This window comes from Diaphorina citri, unplaced genomic scaffold (genome assembly GCF_000475195.1).
Source record: "Diaphorina citri unplaced genomic scaffold, Diaci psyllid genome assembly version 1.1 scaffold149, whole genome shotgun sequence".
NCBI classification, from domain to species: Eukaryota; Metazoa; Arthropoda; class Insecta; order Hemiptera; family Psyllidae; genus Diaphorina; species Diaphorina citri.
In genome coordinates, this window is record NW_007377586.1 from 258,542 (window position 1) to 277,673 (window position 19,132).

At 38.0% G+C, this 19,132-nt stretch overlaps 1 protein-coding gene across 1 annotated transcript in view; it reads right to left on the minus strand.

Moving 5' to 3' along the window:
• LOC103505089 overlaps positions 1 to 19,132 on the minus strand; it is a 44,800-nt gene that overhangs the window by 16,142 nt on the left and 9,526 nt on the right. The gene's annotated exons all lie outside the window — the stretch shown is intronic.

Genomic DNA, 19,132 nt, shown 5'->3' on the forward strand with positions numbered 1-19,132 from the left:
AATTACCACTGTCATTGGTAAATGTAAGAAATAATTCTATAAAAGTCATTATTTCTCACATTTACCGGTTATTTTTCACAATTACCAGAGGGCCTTGGTAAATGTAGGTAATCCAATCAGGAACGATTGACACGCGTGCTCAGTGTCTTTGTTTATCACGTGGTACTCGTTTTAACAATCTAGGTACAGATGTTTTCATTTTTTTTTTTTTTTTTTTTTACTGAAGTGAAGTAAATTTTATTGTCTTGAATTTTTTCCTTAATTTAGAACTGTAGATCTGTTTATTGGGCATTGGCAATGGAGGAACATTTTAATGTTTTTAGTTTAAAAGTATGTAGGTACTTGATGTGATTGCCACAAAAAATCTAAACGCAGTTTTTCTTACTAAAGATAAGTACCAAAGTTTGATAAAGAATGTGAATGAAAGTAGGTAAGTATAAAATAGTTGGTAAAACACCTTTAGAAAAAGATCTAATGAAAAAGTTTTTTTGACATGAAAGTTGGGGATACGGAAAAACTCATTAGTCCCCTGGATAAAGACGATCAAAGTGTTAGGTTTTATGCACATTTCGAAGAACTGAAATATTATTTTGCAATTCAAAAGGAAGGGGTCCAAATATGGTAATTTTAATGTGATTGCCACAAAAAATCTAAACGCAGTTTTTCTTTCTAAAGGTAAGTACCAAAGTTTGATAAAGAATGTGCATGAAAGTAGGTAAGTCTAAAATAGTTGGTAAAACACCTTTAGAACACGATCTAATGAAAAAGTTTTTTTGACATGAAAGTTGGGGATACGTTGGTAAAACACCTTTAGAACACGATCTAATGAAAATGTTTTTTTGACATGAAATTTGGGGATACCGAAAAACTCATTAGTCCCCTGGATAAAGACGACCAAAGTGTTAGGTTTTATGCACATTTCGAAGAACTGAAATATTATTTTGCAATTCAAAAGGAAGGGGTCCAAATATGGTAATTTTAATCTCAAAAGGGCATTAGAAGTCTTTATTTTCTACATTTACCACTGAGCATTGGCGATTTTAAAGAATTACCGGTAAAAGTAAGAAATTTAGAAAAATTTCTTACATTTGCCAGCATGTTTGGTAATTGTGAAGAATCACCGGTAATTTTTCAAAATTACCAATTTTCTACATTTACCTTAACATATACATATGAATTTTACGGTTAAAAGTTCCTTTCATTTCTACTTGTGGAATTTCAGTTCTTTCAGACTTCTAATTTTGGAACAACATGAATTTGATACAACCTTTACTGTTATAAAGAGTTGTTCAAACTTCAAACGATGTAAAAGAGAATGAAATATTTATTTTCTCAATAACTGAACCCTACCCACAAAACAAAGGATCTGTTTAATTGCTTTTGTCTTCGCGGAGCACCCGCGGAGCACAGTTTGAGAACCACTGCCTTAGGGTAAGGGAATGAAAACGGAAATGTTCCCGATTTTTTCACTCACAAGTGTACATCTGTCGTAAATTTGGACACATCACATACGTGTATGACAGGACACAGCGGACGCAAATATCACCCATTCACCATTCCTACCGAACTGAAATATCACGAGTTGTACCTACGGACCGACTAGGAATTCGGTTTCACTATCACCAAATCTACTCACCAAATATCATCGGACTGATAGGTAGCAACAGAAAACAGTAGGAAGGTACTTGCCTACGGTAAAATAGAATAGAATAGAATAGAATTTGAATTTGAATTTGAATAAGATTTCCTTATTTTTGAGTATTTAGGTACAATTAAAGCATCTCCTAGGATGATTTCAACCTCTGAGGAGATGGTTCTTCTTCCTCTTCATTGGTTACTTATATATAACATAGGTAGGTACTGATTAGGTAGGAACATAGGTAGGAATAGAATAGAATAGAATAAAATAAAATAGAATAGAATAGAATAGAATAGAATAGAATAGAATAGAATAGAATAGAATAGAATAGAATACGAGTATACATACCTTGTTTATCCTGCTCTGATGAGACTAAAAAGTCCATTTATTCCAGCAGTCTAAACAAGGTCTCGTTTATTTTATGGGTTTGATAACATAGTATACCTACCTACGGTACCTACCAACAAAACAAAATATAACAAAAGTATGGCTACTGATTTTTCGGAAGGTAGTGCGTCTGCCTTGTAAGCTCTGGGTGGCAGGTTTGATTCCCCAAGCCCGAACAAAAATCGAACATCGATTGGCATCTACCGAATCAATTACTCAACTTCCTTTCGTCCCCTTCGACCTTCATCAAACATTCATAACTTTCATTGGAATAACATTCACAACTTTCGTCAGGATTCCGTCCTTCCTCTTCAAATCCTGATATCCTTTCTCTCATGAATGCCATAACTCCTTTCTTTCTCAGTTCCTTTTAAGATATTGAATAATTCTGATGTGAATACATAATTTTGATATTGAATCATTTTGATGACTTGATGAGGATCTTTCCTTTCCTCTGAATGACGGAATGACAGAAGGCCGACCATTCACATTGATTTAATAATGTATCTACATAAATAAGTGTTATTTCATGCCTACATAAATCGTAAACTTAATGTAGAATGCATGTATAATGGTAGGTCGGTAGGTATATATTTATAGAGTTACGTTTCTTATAAACATTTTTAAATTGGAGGACCACTTCTACCATTAGATACCTTACAAGCTAACTAGGCTGGCCGAGGAAGCTTTATTTATAGACTGTCAAATTAGAGCATTTAATAGTCCCTTTAATATGAGGATATGACATAACTCATTTTCTTTGTTTTATCATCCTATGAAGAACCACCCTGTATGAAAAATCACGTACACTATTGTCATGGACTACCCAATACTTGGATCACGTAGCATCTGGTTTCGGGACGTGATACGAACTGATATACCGGGTGTCCACTTTATTTTATTAGACCAAACGAAGTAAAAAAGAACTGTAACTGCTAAGGTCTTATCGTCCCGAAATCGAAGAGAGAACGAGGATAGGACAGGAGAGAGCCAGTCGTTCCGAGAACGAACCTTATCCGTTCAGGATAAAATCCGCCCCGGCCGGGAATCTTGCGGCCGGCCTAGCGCTTACAAGGCAGACGCGCTACCTTCCAAGCTAACTACAGGATTAGACTTACTTTATGTTGTTGTTGTTGTTGTTGTTGTTGTTGTTGTTGTTGTTGTTGTAGCGGCTTTAGCTTTCGCCGAATGGTGTTGGCAGAGTAAAGAAAAGACATCTTTTTTGTATCTGCCATACCATACACCGGGGTGATGGTCCCCAGCCATGTTTAATTAGCTCGTCCTGAACCGCAGTCAACCATCGTGAGGACTTGTACTTGGTCTTTAAAAGCAGAGAGAACCCTTTGAGGAACTGCCAGCTAGCTAGGCTGGTTAGGGTTAGCTGTTCTCCTCCCTGTTTATAGTCCCACAGCCATCCCACAGACTTACTTTATCATGGACACTCGTTGCTATGTTGAAAGCCCAGAAGAGGTTAGGTAGTAGAACAGCCGGGGGATCTCATTTCTATCGAGGTAATTTAGGTATTTGGGGGCCACCCTGAATAATCGTGATGATGTATGCGTGTAAGCTATTTCCTGCGTGAGTTAGGACGTCACTTTCATAACGTAAAACCTGCCATGTCACTTGGGTTGAGCGTGGTGAGTAACTGGATGGGTGACCGTCTGGCCATTTCACACAGGTACTTTTTTTTTAAAGATTGTACCTCGGTACTGCTTTCGCATTACTTCAAGGCACATTCTTTTACATCCATGCCTATCCAAGAACGGAAAAGTTTGGTGAGAAAATTTTCGCTTCACATTAGGTACCAACTGCTTACTGATATTGAGGAAAAAATTCCATACCTCGGTTGGGATTGAACCCACGCCTTCCCGATTATCAGGTCACTTGACCACTACACCACCGAGGCAGATTACGTCAATTTACTTCTTGGGTCAGCCTCTCATCAGGTAGACCTGATCAGGTGTCAGGCGTACCTGATAGAGTCAGTTCTACTTGATAGTTTGTGTCCTCATCACATAGACCTGACAGGCGGACCTTTTCAGCCGTACCTGTCAGGTATACCTGATAGTGTGTGTGCTCATCAGGTGTCAGGTAAACCTGATCAGGTGCACCTGTCAGGTCTACCTGATAGTGAGTGGCAATTTGCCACCGGACCTAACACTGACCAGCTTTAGATTTAGTAAACGACACATTCATAGACATGAAATAAGCATTCGGTTGAGCTTACAGGGGATTCGAACCTAGATCCTCCCGGTTGAGAGTCCACTCAGTCAGCTAAGTTTCTCGTCAGGGTAATTAGGAGAGTAATATTGGCACCGGACCTAACACCGGATACCGGATGTAATATAGATGGTATAGAAACACATTCATAGACATGAAATAAGCATTCGGTTACCGAAAGTAAAAGCTAGGACGTGACGCTATGCGCTCCCTGTTGGTCCCACTGTCACACCTGTATGTCAGGTTGACCATACAGGGTGTTGAAAAAAAAATTTACACCCGGTATTTCACAAAAAGCCCACTCCGAGGCTAAGGTGTCGGGGCAAACATTTCTAAAGGTTGGGTGAAGCTCAAGGTAGAACTATCACGTCACGTGAGGTCATGGGGAGTCAGAATGATGTAGTTGAAAGTTCTCCCATAATATTGTAGGTAATTTCGTTCATGATAGCCACACTGTCTTCACGTCACGTGAGCTCACGTGAATTGACAGTAGTGTAGGTGTCCTGATTGAAATTACCTAGAATTATGGGAAAACTTTGAACTACATCGCTCTGTGTGTGTTTCTACCTTTTCAGCTCCCTCTTTTATGCCTTAAGAAAAAAATAAAAATAAATAAAACCCTTTTTATTATAATTTTTATAAGATGGGTTTTCTAAGGTACCCTGTACAAATGATTCAATTTCTCCGCAGTTTTGATTCCTATTCTGATTCCCCATGCTAAGTGCCTACCTTAAATATCTACAGGGTGACCCTAAACAAACTAAGTGAGATCTAAGTTTTAACTCAACGATTTTCCTTTTAAATTGTCTGTCTCTCTGTATGTTTGTACGCAGGAGGAGGCCCGGGTTCGATTCCCAACGGGGCCGAGGTTTTTTTCGGCTCCGTGCTTGGAGTTCGGGGTGCACTCAGCCTCGTGAGGACAACTGAGTAGCTGCTTTAATCGAGTAGCGACCAGTTACTTTCCCATAAAATGTGAGAGACCTTATATTTCAGTGTGTCTGTGTTATGGTTATGGCTTATGGTAAGGCCATTCTAGTATATATACTAGGCAGTTAGTCCACAGTCCAATGACTATTATATGGATCTACTTTACTTCTTTAACGCATTGTCAATAATGAAAAGTATAAAATAAATGTGGATGTACCAAAACCACTATCTTTTGAAAAATTAGCGGATGTGTCGTTTTCACCAATCTTAAAGTTAAGCAAGGTCTTTTGTAATGAAACTGTGTTACTTTCCGATCTAATATAAGAGACCTTGTTTAGACTGCGGGGCTAAAAGCAGCTTTTCAGTCCTATTTGGACGGAATAAACAAGGTATATTCTATGAAAACTCTAAAAAGACTATGGACTATGGTTCACTATTCCAGTGTGTCTGTGTTATGGTTATGGCTTATGGTAAGGCCATTCTATTATATACTAGGCAGTTAGTCCACAGTCCGTTGACTATTATATGGATCTTCTTTCAGTCAAGGATACTCTAGTTCTTCAGCTTGAGTTTTGTTGCTTCCCCTTTGTTTGATTGACAGAGGCTTTGTGTCACCGTTCAACTGCTAAAGGTTTTTAGAGAGAGAGAGGTTTTATCAAAATCATCAAATCATGGTATCTTTGTGGAAAAGCAGAGAGGCTTTTTTTACAACTTTGTGGGTATCACAGAATTACAAGCCTTTCATTTACTCAATCGTCATATTTATCATCGCTCGTTTCTTTGATTTTTAATGCCGCCACTGGTTGCTACTCGATTCAAGTAGCTACTCAATTGTCCTCACGAGGTTCCAAGCACAGAGCCGAAAAAACTTCGGCCCCGCCGGGAATCGAACCAGGACCTCCTGCGTGCAAGCCTAGTGTGATACTCACTCGGCCACGGAGGTGAGGGAGGTCTTACCTATCATTCAGTGACAATCTACCCGCCTATTCACATTGCCTGACTGGGACTGGGAAATGGAAATCACTTCCAGTCTAAAGGTCGCTGGTTCAAAGCCATGACCCTGTGATATTATTTCTTAGTTCTAGATAATTATGACATATGACTACAACTCTCATAGTTACCTACCTGTACCTGTCTGCAACCAATTTCCGAACCAACTTTGAAGGTCCTGAAGAGATTTCAGAAATCTGATTTCGGTCAAAGAAGGTCGAACTTAAAAACAAAGAAGGCTGAAGTTGGAAGCTAACTAACATTATAATTATTATTATTATTATTATTATTATTATTATTATTATTATTATTATTATTATTACCTATTATTATTTAGGTACCTATGTAAAAAAAAAGAAAAATCTCAATTAATTTGAGCAGGTACCTATCTACCTATACAAAAGCACCCAATACCTACCTACATGTAGGTAAACTATACTTTGAACTTTAAAGCACCTACATACTCGCACATATTTCATTATTTAGAGGCACTACTGTATCATTAGAGGACATATTTGATTTTACTAGCTTGTCCCTCAATGGGACACATATTCAAACAGCAATTATCGTAATCCAGACAGCATCTCAGGATGGATATAATCAGTAGTTATTTAGATTCACACATAGACACATAGGTACCCATGTACTTAGGTATTCATGGTTTCAAAGTTCCCAGTTAAACCCATAATTTTCGTCAATAATAAAGAAACCTCAATAAAAACAATATTTGAGAGCCAAACTTCAAGGTTACGGTCATACAGAGAGCGGTAAGCTTCAGTGAAGTTAAGTAACGACGATTCAGTGAACCATTAATATGCCTTGACAGAGATTTGAACCTACGATCTCCAGATTACCAGGACGTACACTGAGAAAAAAAAACTAGGCAGCCCAATCGGGTGACTGGGGTTCCGGCACTCTAATATTGAACTCTATATCGGGAAGCTCGACACTATGATAGAGCATTCCAACAGCCTCAATCAGGGGAAGTAACCCAATAATAGAGTTCTTCCACCCTAAACTTGTGGCATCCTTCACCATTTATTTATTTTTTAGAGAGATCGAGCAATGTGCTACTCACCCAGCCTGTCTCATTCATCAGGAGTAGCTTGCGTTGTACGTTCTTCATACTAAATACTACCAGCTACCTCTTTCTTTACTGAATTACTGGTGCCAATTTCGCTTTCAGTCGACCGTTTGATTGCGCCAAATGAACTTTAAAGTTTCAAAGTTGGAGACAGAATTTATTAGTTAAAATAATTCGTGAAATAGGTAATAAAAATAATAATAATAAACCAACATCTTTCAAAGTTTTAAAGTTGGAGACGGAATTGTTTTTTGAAATAAAATAATTTGTCAAAAAAAAAAAAAAAAAAAAAAAAAAAAAAAAAAAAAAAAACCACCCAGGGAAAACCTAGGTAATACTGAAAAACTAATAAATAGAAACTTCTCAATAATAATAATAATAAGTGCCTATTACTATGCTCAATGCTCATATAGGTACAATACTCATGGTCTCATAATAATGAGTGATATATTCTACTCGGATTTGTGTCAACTCATTGTAAGCTACTCTAATTCCCATCAGTCCATCATGTCATGTTGCCCCATTTTGATAAAAATGAGACAATTAGACTCAAAGTTTGATGTCGGTTCTCATACAGTGTTGCCAGCAGCTTGAAGAGGACAATCAAAGTAGGTAGGAACTGTAAATATAAACTTCATAATATATTTGGTTTTGTTTACATTTTTTTTTAAAGAGGTTTGACAGAGGGAACTGTAACTGCTATGGTCTTATCGTCCCAAAATCGAAGAGAGAAGGAAGACAGGATAGGAGAAAACCAGCCGTTCCGAGAACGAACATTATACCATAAGGATAAAATCCGCCCTGGGCGGGAATCGAACCCGCGGCCTAGCGCTTACAAGGCAGACGCACTACCAAGCTAACTAGGCTGGCAATTACATTTTTAACTTTCCACTCTTTACAATGTGTTTGTACAATTTTATTACCTACCTAGGTACCTAATCTCCTAAATCTGTACAGTAAATGGCATACAATTTCCTTTGAAAAATACGAAATCCTATTTGTGAAAAAGTCAATCCCACTCAAATGTTGAATGATGTTAGAAAATGCTGGCATCATTGATGGAGATTAAAAAAATGAGGCTACACTGTCATCACGTCACGTGAGCTCATGGGGAGTCGGAAAGATGTAGTTCAAAGTTTTCCCATAATATTGTAGGTAATTTCGTTCAGGACAGACACATTACTATCACGTCACGTTATTTCACGTGACGTGATAGTAGTGTGTTTCTGTCTTAACATGTGATGTGAAGACTGAAGAGCCTCTACAATCCCAGCCTGGTCTGGAATTACCTCGAATTAGCGTAATTACACCTGTCACTCGGATCATCCTAACTATGGGATGAGAAGGTATAGTCATGAAATCGGATGAAAAAGAAAGTACCAAGTTCACATTAGTGACCAAGTTCTCAATGTAATTCAGCGATTCTCAACCGGGGGTACGCGAAAGACCCTCAGGACTTCTCAGGAGGTACGCAAAGTACGCGAGAGACCCTCAGGACTTCTCAGGAGGTACGCAAAGTACGCGAGAGACCCTAAAAAAAGAGGAAAAATAATATTTTTTTTTTTTTTGTGATTCTTTTGCAAGAAAAAAAAGGTGAATTGGAAATTTTAAAATCTTGTTCAACTTTATTGTAAATTAAACCCAAGTTTTTGTAGTTTTGTAAATGCTACAAATAAGAAACAAAAGCTTTCCTTATACATATCCCATGAGTTATTTCTATTCAGATCATGTTGATAGATATAGATAATTGCTTTAATGTTTTAACCTAACGCAAAATTTAAAACAACGTTTAAAAGATACCTAATCCTTTGAAATGTTTCATAAAATAAAATAATTCAAGTTTAAATCATAAAGGTAGGTATCTTAAATTTGGATTTGTTTTGAATGAAAATAAATAGATAAAATAAAAGATCATCATACCTATTTGTGAGTCATTTGGTCATTTCACACTTTTTTGGCGAATTTTTCGGATTGTCAGTTGTTTCACATTTTTTTGACGATTTTTTAGACCTATTCCTTGGATCTCACCAAAGATCGGCAAGTGATATCAAAATGTTGATATCAAGCTCGTGATTTTGATTGATACAATCAAACTTGGATTTTTCGAGAGAGGATGACATTTTTCGCATTCCACTGTTGAATTCTACAAGAAAGGTGAGTGAATTTTGTATTTTCTCTCTCTCTCTCTGTCTCTCTCTCTCTCTCTCTCTCTCTCTCTCTCTCTCTCTCTCTCTCATAACATTCATTTTACCTTTCCTTTTCTCTCATACTTACGGTACATGTCCCCATCCGTGGCACAAGCTCCGACTTTTACGGATGGGTATACCATTTGTTGACTATTTATTTGATTGAGAGAATGGAGCAGTTGCAAATGGTTAAAAATTATAAATAAATGGTCGATTCCTATGTAAAAAGTCGGGAAAAATCCAAATCTGAGGTCAAAACTCCGGAAAAATATAACTGTAAAAGGTCGAAAATTCAATTTTTATTTTCGGTTCTGTGTGACGTCAGACTTTACGCAGTTGTTTTTTTTCCGTTAGGTAGCGCCACTATGCAAGCGCGCTAGCGGAGGAGCAGAAAGAACTGCGCAGAAACGTATACGCACAAACACATTAATGCGTGGCTTGCGAGGGAGCTTCGCTCGGGACATTTGATGTGGCGTGATCGCCTACGGGAGCGTATGCCGTGACGTCAAAGTTCACGATTTACCGCCATTTTTTTAATCGATTTATCTCGGTATCTAGAAGTCGTAGAAGAAAAAGAAAAATTCCGTTGGTCCTCATTTTTCCTTCTCTATGACTCAATGTCGCGCTTCTACGCTTCCGACGACGCGACGCGCGACGGGTCGAATGATGGCCTTTGAAATTTAATTTTCAAATCCAAAAGGTCCCCCATTTTTGACAGGAAGTATCAAAGATCTTCCATGTTCAACTGGAAAACTTACAAAACAAGTTTGTCTTTACAACACTACTTGAAACTCTTGAAAAGTGAACCCATGAACCACATAGTCAGGAAAATAAGCATCTTGTGTCTACTCCAGTCAGTATGGTACTCAGCGCGTGACGTGAGCTGCTGGTAAATTGGTTCACATATCTTCAAGCTGTGGATTTCGGTTTGTTTATATGGCACATACTCTCCGCCTTTCACTGAGTCTCTTACCACTCGCGGGTCCTTTCATTCATTGAATAAATTACAAATTATTTACTATGTAAATTTTTTTGTTTCGTTCAGAATAAGCGTGCGCGCAAATAGGTTCATTGTTGATGGCGCATTACGTAAGAAAAAAGCTCGGGACACGGGGTTCGATTTATCTGCAGACTTGGTTTTCAACGTGGTCTCACAATAACCTTGTCTTTCGGCAAATCGTACGCGTACGATAAGTTTCATGAAGTCTGCTCAAAATTACCGTGCACACGTACGGTAACACAAGCTTGTCTCTTGGAAGTCTGTCGAAAGGCAAGTTTGTGAGTTGGAAGATAAGTCTGCCAGCTTGTGGACCGGGCCTAAAACGTGAAGTTTAACCCAGTCTCCGTGTGTTATTCCATAGTTGTCTGTGAGACCGCGGTCCTGTATCATGGTCTCGTCTCATCGAGAGTGGGTTTTCTTTGGAAAGCAAAAGCAACGACTTCTTTTCCCGGTCAAAAACGTTCCTTGAGCAAGTCAGGAGATATATTGACCAAAGTTCTATCTCGGAACGGCTGCCTTTCTCCTACCCTGTCCTCCTTCTCTCCGATTTCGGGACGATAAGACCTCATCAGTAGAGTTCCCTCTATCTGATAGAGGGGCGCCAGCTGAAAAAGGTTGGGAACCCCTGCTCTATCAAATGATCTTTCTTTTTTCAATACTAATCTCTGATTTCAGTACTAATTAACTAACAATCTTTCCAATTATCTATTATTATCTTAATATTTCTTTAGATGACTTTCAAACACAGAAATTCGTCCTCTTGTCTCCAAATTATAAAACCAACGCTTGGTCTTCAAAAAGTGAAGGCCGATCATTGAGCAATATCATCATAATCATTCATTCTCTTTTTATTTTTCATACAAATATTTCCAAGTCTTGTTTCAATCACTTGGAATGTAAGTATTGTCATTGAAGTGGAAGACCACACTTCATTACGGAAAGAAAATATGCGATGAAGAAACATGAAACACGATTGGAATGAGTTCCAAGAGTTTTTCAATGCGTGTAGTGGTCAAGGTGCTCGCCTGGTAAACAGAAGGGCGTGGGTTCAATCCCAGCCGAGGTATGGAATTTTATCCTCAATATAATTTGAGAATTTGACCACAATAATAGTAGTAGCCTACTGCTGGAGTAAAGGGACTTTACAGTCCTATGCGAGCAGTATAAATAAGCACTATTATTAAGCACTAAGCACTATTATTTTGATTTTCTTTATCCTCTAATGCCCGCCACTCACGTTCAGTCTGAGTGTAACAGGGTCTCTCCGACGGTCTGACAGCTTTTTCCGCCACACAAGTTCCTTGATTTTCTCTATCCTCTAATGCCCGCCACTCACGTTCAGTCTGAGTGTAACAGGGTCTCTCCGACGGTCTGACAGCTTTTTCCGCCACACAAGTTCCTACTGTATGACAGACCCAGGACCCAGATCTGTGAGACCGCGGTCCTGTATCATGGCCTCGTCTCATCGAGTGTGGGTTTTCTTTGGAAAGCAAAAGCAACGACTTCTTTTCCCGGTCAAAAACGTTCCTTGAGCAAGTCAGGAGATATATTGACCAAAGTTCTAAGTTCTATCTCGGAACGACTGGCTTTCTCCTACCCTGTCCTCCTCTCCGATTTCGGGACGATAATACCTCATCAGTAGAGTTCCCTCTATCAAATGATCTTTCTTTTTTCAATACTAATATCTGATTTCAGTACTAATTAACTAACAATCTTTCCAATTATCTATTATTATCTTAATATTTCTTTAGGTGACTTTCAACCACAGAAATTCGTCCTCTTGTCTCCAAATTATAAAACCAACGCTTGATCTTCAAAAAGTGAAGGCCGATCATTGAGCAATATCATCATAATCATTCTCTTTTTATTTTTCATACAAATATTTCCAAGTCCTGTTTCAATCACTTGGAATGTAAGTATTGTCATTGAAATGGAAGACCACACTTCATTACGGAAAGAAAATATGCGATGAAGAAACATGAAACACGATTGGAATGAGTTCCAAGAGTTTTTCAATGCATCACCAATGTCTTATTAATTGGCTAAATGTGTAACAAATAATCTGCAAATGCTAATTAAGAAGATAAATACAATATTAGATTTTAAATGGCGATTGATATGCGTAAAGTTTATCTACACGTAATTGAATCTTGGTAATATATCAACATTGAATAACCCGATGATATACAAAAGATACAAGGTGATTAGGCTAATCAAAACGCATCAGTAATATCGCGGTGTACTCATATCATTGTGTACTGAAATAGAATGATCGTATGGTAAAGAGAGCCAACTTGATTGTCGACCTTGCCGCGATGACAAAGAAGAAAGAAGACGTCACATACAATGGGTGGACTAGTGGTAGTGCTGTCACAATTTAATCTTGTTATAATTGTCATGATATGTTAAAATTTAATAATAAAGCTCATCTTCTCTTTCATCTCCTATTTCTGCTTCTTCTTTGTTATTGTGTTCTTCTTCTGCAATTTATTCTTCGTCCTCTCCTTCTTCTGCTCTTTTTACTTCTGCTATTTATTCTTCTGCTGCTACTTCTCCTTTTTCTTCTGCTACTTTTTACTTTCCTTATCCTATAGGAAGGAAAGTAATGTAATTGGGTCAAATTTTCGATGGTCAGATTTTAGTGCCAAAACACGTTTTGCTTTCTGCTGCTTTTTCTTCATCATCTTCTCCTTCATCTCCTATTTCTGCTTCTTCTTTGTTATTGTGTTCTTCTTCTGCAATTTATTCTTCGTCCTGTTCTTCTTCTTTTGCTCTTTTTACTTCTGCTATTTCTTCTTCTGCTACTACTTCTCCTTTTTACTTTCCTTATCCTATAGAAGGAAAGTAATGTAATGGGGTCAAATTTTCGATGGTCAGATTGTGTGTCTGTGTGTCTGTCTGTAAACAAAATATCTCAAGAACGGTAAGAGCTAGAGACTTGAAATTTGGTATGTATCTGTCAAATGTGCTGTAAACAAAATATCTCAAAAACGGTAAGAGCTAGAGACTTGAAATTTGGTATGTATCTTTCAGTGACATGTGACAAGGATGCGACACGAAACTTTTGGTTAAGACCGGTGCAACGCTTGGCGGTTTTCGGTGTAATTTAACAATATCTCGGGAACGATATAAGCTAAAGACTTGAAATTTGGTATGTAGTTCACAAATGTGACAAGGATGCAACACAAAACGTTTGGTCAAAATAGGTGCTGCGGTTGGGGGTATTTTGATTGCTTTTTGGCGGCTTTCGACCGCTTTTTGGCGGTTTTCAGCTATATCGACTAAACGGTTAGAGATATTGTAAATGTTACAACAGAACACCCAAATAAGCCAAATTTGGTATGTAGTTCACAAATGTGACAAGGATGCAACACAAAACGTTTGGTCAAAATAGCTGCTGCGGTTGGGGGTATTTTGATTGCTTTTTGGCGGCTTTCGACCGATTTTTGGCGGTTTTCAGCTATATCGACTAAACGGTTAGAGATATTGTAAATGTTACAACAGAACACCCAAATAAGCACCATTCAATAGGCTGTCAGCAGTGGCGTAGCGTGGTCTAAAGTCAAGTGTAAGGCGTGTAGGGCACTAATTTCCATCACCATGCACATTACTACCTAAAAAAAAAAATCACCCAGTTTTAAATTTCAGATCCAACTTGAAATTGACATTCTAAAGGCTATCTGCTATCTGGATTATCCGCCGCTATATCACCCAGTTTTAAATTTCAGATCCAACTTGAAATTGACATTCTAAAGGCTATCTGGATTATCCGCCGCTATACGCTTCCTTTCACTCCGAATCCTATGCTAATGAGACTAAGATGGTTCCGAACATCCACACAGATCACCCAGTTTTAAATTTCAGATCCAACTTGAAATTGACATTCTAAAGGCTATCTGCTATCTGGATTATCCGCCGCTATACGCTTCCTTTCACTCCGAATCCTATGCTAATGAGACTAAGATGGTTCCGAACATCCACACAGACGTAAGCTCAAGGTTGAGTAAGGCGAATAAATAATACCTCTATAATCATCCGAGTAAAATCCTATAACTGAACTTCGTATTTCCTATTTCGTTCAGGGTCTACACTCTACAATGTGTTTGTACTCAAGGTTGAGTAAGGCGAATAAATAATATACCTCTATAATCATCCGAGTAAAATCCTATGACTGAACTTCGTATTTCCTATTTCGTTCAGGGTCTACACTCTACAATGTGTTTGTTTTGTAGACTCAAGTGTGAGAGCTGTGAGACTGGTCTGTCAACACATAAAGTATGAGAATATAGAACCTATTAAGTGATAAGTGGATAACACCATTTGAACGGACAGGAACGTCTTGACAGCTAAAAACAAGTCTTGCCGAAGACATGATAAGATCAAATGATGGTCACCAGTGTCTTATTAATTGGCTAAATGTGTAACAAATGAGCTGCAAATGCTAATTAAGAACATACATACAATATTAGATTTTAAATGGCGATTGATATGCGTAAAGTTTATCTAGACGTAATTGAATCTTGGTAATACATCAACATTGAATGTTTTATTAATTGGCTAAATGTGTAACAAATGAGCTGCAGATGCTAATTAAGAAGATACATACAATATTAGATTTTAAATGGCGATTGATATGCGTAAAGTTTATCTAGACGTAATTGAATCTTGGTAATACATCAACATTGAATAACCCGATGATATACAAAAGATACAAGGCGATTAGGCTAATCAAAACGCATCAGTAATATCGCGGTGTACTCATATCATTGTGTAGGTACTGAAATAGAATGATCGTATGGTAAAGAGAGCCAACTTGATTGTCGACCTTGCCGCGATGACAAAGAAGAAAGAAGACGTCACATAATATCTTTGGATGGCATATCACAACACGAACACGAACCAATGGGACATGTATGTATAGCTGAGGTCTTGACACGCGGCAATAAACTATTAGATAACATGTTGAAAGCGACCTAGAGTATCATCACTGAGCGGATACCAAATATACAGCACTTTGGTTTATCTATTGAAATTTATCCTCACCAAGTATCTATTTACCCAAGTTAACAATAGAATAATCTTGTCTAATGTACGATTGGTTGACCAAGTTCGTGCAATAGAACACGACTTTGGGAGCGTTCAGTGTATATTTCTGTGCTTTTTATCAGTTCTTGGATAAGATATTTCAGTTCTCCATTACTCAGGAGAGTGTGAAATGTAGAGCTCCCAGATACATCACCAGATAAAGGAATTTAGAATGGTTCGTACATTTTATTTGGCTTGGCTTAACATTTTTATGCTTTGGTTTTAATAAACAGAATGGACTTTGGACAGTTTAATGTTAGATTTTGCACAACTATTACTACCAAGCTCGGATCCTGAGGGGACAAAAGATAAAATGTGTGAAATTTACTATGAACCGTCAATGTTTGTGCTTTATCTTCAAATAATGAATGGTTCGGAATATTAATAAACAATAGATTTGGAGATTTGGACATCCAAAGGGTTTTAAACCCGCAATCCTTCCAACACAGTGAGACACTTAAGGTAGAAACACACTACCATCACGTCACGTGAGCTCATGGGGAGGCAGAAAGTTGTGGTTCAAAGTCCTCCCATTATACGGTTGGTCCAGTGGTAACGCGCTTGCTTGCCATGCAGAAGGTCCCGGGTTCGAATCCCACCATCGACAAAAATTTGTACTCGTTTTTCGACTGCAAATATTTCAACGGGTTACTTTCTGGTGTTCTCGTGTTGACCCAGCACCTAAATGGGAAGTATTGTGTCTCTTCTCGCCCATCTGATGAGAGGCATACTACGGGATGGGCATGCTACGACACAGACCACAAGCGTCCAATGTAGCAGTTGTTTCATCGCTACGAAAAAAAAACGGGGGGGAAACACTCATCTTTAAAAAAAAAAAAAAAAAAAAAAAAAATTCCACATGGCAGAACCAAAGAGATTTCGCTTTGGACGTCCACACTTGCTGCCACAGGCGCACAGGCCACTTACCTATGTATTTTCAATTGGTTATCGAAAAGAGGGCCTCTTTTACGTTCATCAATATACGTATACATAATTCTGGGGTTTTTAAGAGGAGCTCTCTGAAATTTACTTTCTTTACAGTTACAGTAATAAGTAGGTAGTAAACGAATGGATTCTCTTTTTTGTTTGTTACAGATCGTCACCTCACGGATGATATGAAGAATTGTTGGACAATTTGATAGATTTTTTCCATAAGACCGCAAAATTTTTCCCCCTAAAAAATTACTTAATATTTGGCTGTGATCAAAATTTTTATTAGTATTTTTTGTAAGTTAGATATGTGTTTGAACTTGACCCAAATTGTTAAGTTCTTTGCCATTTTTTTTATTCTTTGTATAAATGTAGGATTTATTTGTTAGGTTTAGAGATAAGGTTGAACTCAAATGGGTTACGAACAGTTTGACAGAAGCAGATGGTCTGTTATAGTAAAGTTCATAAACTTGACTTGTGTAACCTGTGAACTTCTAGGTACCTACCTAATTATCTTGCACTTGACCCGACTTGGGTCGAAGCGTCACACACGATTCCCTGTTTGTGCAGTATAGATAGCTATAGGTAACTAATTGCACTACCAAGCGAAAACTCCCTAGTTTTAAGATTTTTTAATAATAATAATAATAATAATAGACTCTTGAGTGGAAGGTAACCACTAGGCGAGGTTAACGCCGGAGGCGTTTTCTACCACCTAACCCTTAGAGCTCCATTATTATGTGGTCAAAATCTCAAATAAATGAGCATAAAATTCCATGCCTCGGCTGGGATCGAACCCACGCCCTCCTGTTTACCAGGCGAGCGTCTTGACCACTAGGCTTTCAATCCCCGAGAAGTTTCGATTCTGTAATAGTTTTGTATGGAAGAAGGAACGAACACCAGTCGGTCTGCTTGGGTCTAATTCTGGGGAAGGCTGAGAGCGCGTAGGGACGGATAGCTCCTGGAACCACAGAAGAGATAGCGATAGCAACGATGGGATGAGTTGTGGCCTAAGACGTCCTATCTTTGCCTTGTGATCTAGGCTTCGGTCTGTTATCTTCGTTTCTGATGGGTCCTACTACAATACGTTTAATAAAGTGCATCTCATGGCTTCAAAACATAATGAACTTGCCTGGTGTTTCCTTTGAACAAGTTAACATCAGAATGAAGTTGATAAAGAGACGTTTTTCGTTCTGTAAATACTTAATAATTTAATATCAAACTGTTGTGATCCAAATTTCAAAGAAGTTGCAACAACGTAATGGTTAGCGGTGTAGATCCCACCTACATATGCAGGTATGTGATGGAAAAAATCGGCCCGAATTCCCGAAATCTCACCTACTTTCCCATATCATATTAGATATCAACGCTCGGGTTCCTCGGTATACCATGACATAAAGATAAAGCAAAAAAAGTGTCAAATTCTGAGAATTCAATGCACTTTTATCCCACAGAGACTAGCAAGAAGTTGAACTGACAAAATGCGTCCATCTGACCCCATTCCTTCCGATGGCCTCTAAAATGTGACTCGGTTTGAATCTGGATCTAATTTACAAAAGGACCTCACAGGCTATACACTATACAGCTTACTTATGCATCGTACAGCAAAGTGAACGGCGTGGAATTCGGTTGTAAAAGTTTTGAAATAAATCATTATCACCGGGAATTCATTAAACAAATAGCAATCATAATGAAAAGTTATTAATGATCTCTTCGCTACTGTTGCATCACTTGTGAGACCGGGTGTGACGTGGTGTACCTTTGAACTGAATTCACTACGGTTTGGTAGCAGTTGTGAGTTATTCTATTTAGTCCGATCTTGACCTATAGTCTCGTTATTTCCGTGTGATTCCGGACTTGAGGTATTCTACAGACTCTGGTATTAGAACACCTGATGTGTCCCTTCAACAAGTTCACCATCACCATCTTCAGAATAGAATAGTCAATACAATAGTGAAATATAGGAGTTGTTCTGCAATATACATGGATTTTTATTCTGAAAGCATAATTATTTCAATTTTGTACTTCTGTAGGTTTCTTCTTCTTTCTCCAGAAATCCAGAATAATGCTTCTTTCTCCTCAGTTGTGGTTATTGGTTAAGTGAAAGAACTCCTTCAGAAGATCCAATCCTGCCCCTTTGAAATAACAAAAATAGTAATAACTGCACCTACTTATTGGTACTTTCCAAGATTCCAAGTACCAGCTACTAAATCTGTAATACCTATGTAAATTATGATCTTGGCATAACAGCAACACAACTTATTTGGGTGAGTACTTTAGTGCCATGTTGTGGTTTGTGCTGTTTACTCTCCACTGCTATGATTTTGAATGGTGTTTATGGTAGGTGTGAGTACTTTCTTTTACATATTATGTATCTTAAGAGAAGTTTCTAGTCCTCTTCTAGTTCGATCTTTATTTACCTTTATGGACCATGTTTTCATCTCTGGATTTACGCCAACGATGCAGGATTTACGCCAATGATGCATTTGTAGGTAATGTAGGTATATGTTTTATTTAATTTGGGATCCTCTTTTTTTTACTTTTAGTATTATGTCCATAAATGTTATTTTGTTCGAGTCCATCATTTTAGGTCTTGTATGTGCCGCTATCATTTCCCGCATACAAAATTGCTTTGGCCCTTCCATCCAAGTTTATTGTCCATTCATTTCTGTGATTTCTGGAAT